Source organism: Myotis myotis, unplaced genomic scaffold, assembly GCF_014108235.1.
Source record: "Myotis myotis isolate mMyoMyo1 unplaced genomic scaffold, mMyoMyo1.p scaffold_m19_p_81, whole genome shotgun sequence".
Classification (NCBI taxonomy): Eukaryota; Metazoa; Chordata; class Mammalia; order Chiroptera; family Vespertilionidae; genus Myotis; species Myotis myotis.
This window is the reverse complement of record NW_023416392.1, coordinates 9,849-11,079: the sequence shown is the minus strand read 5'-3', so window position 1 is coordinate 11,079 and position 1,231 is coordinate 9,849.

Below are 1,231 nucleotides of genomic sequence, written 5' to 3'. Positions count from 1 at the left end.
CAAATGTGATGAGCACAGTTCCTTTCTCCATTGCCCTGTCAAACACTGTATAAACCCTGATGTCTTTCTTTGATGACTTGTGACCTTGAGCCTTACTCTTTCAACTCTCTGAATATCAGAATTTATATGAATATTTCATATAATATATTTTGGACAATTTCCTTTCAACTACATTAAATGTTCTTCATTACGAAAACTGCAATACCTTTACATGTTGCAAAAGGATGCTCTATCTTAAGAGAAGTTATGTATAATGAATCTTTCACTCAGACCTCTATGTGGATGACATGAGAAGCTGTTTGTCAGAGCATGATCCACAAAAGTTTTTTCATGGAGCCCTGATAGAATCATTAAATGCTTTATGTCATTTTTCCAAATGTTATATTTCAAGTACGTTTTAGATTAGAGACACAATGGAATTTGGGAAGAGAGCTCCTTAAACTCATAAGCAGGATTCATGTGATTATTGATCTGGATACAGGTGTTGATAGCAGGGTCCTTTTACTAGATAAAGACTTCTGCATCACACTTTCAGTACCTACCTCAGGTATGTGCACTTTTTCCATATTAGTCTGAAAAAGCGAAAGGCCCAAAGCAAGACCAAAGATTACTATTGTTCACCCCAGAGGAAGTTCTCCTTTAGGTCTGTCATACTTTCATTTCCCATCTCATTCCTTTTGAACGAATGGGTATGGGGATGGAGGGTGACACTGGCTCTCATTGGTTGCATGGACTTAGGATCCTTTGTCCCCACTTCTTAGAAATGTGGGTCAGTTTCCATTAAAGAATAAACAGCAGAAGGGTTTGAAATTAGCGTCCTCCTCTCTTCCTAACATTGTGCCTTCATTATGTTTGAACAGTCTTTTTCTTTCTTTCACTCTTTCAGATAAGGGTGACCAGGATAAAGCCAAGTCCCGTGAAGGTATTTCACTTTGAACTTACTCATTGTCATGTGTTTATTTTGCATTTGTTCTCAACTCTCAAGGATCATCTTCCTTTCTCCACCACACTCACGTACACCACTTTTTCATGTATTGTTATGATTTCAACGTAAGTGTACCATCTTCATTTCTAATTCAGTTTCCCCAATGATTATTTCTTTGATGATCCTGTCCTTGTAATGTATGCAAACAATTCCTCTCTGACTAGAAAATTTTAGTAATTACTTTCCTACAAAATTTTGCTGTTTTTAAAGTGTCTGATCTGAAAGTTTTGTGCAATATACCTCCAG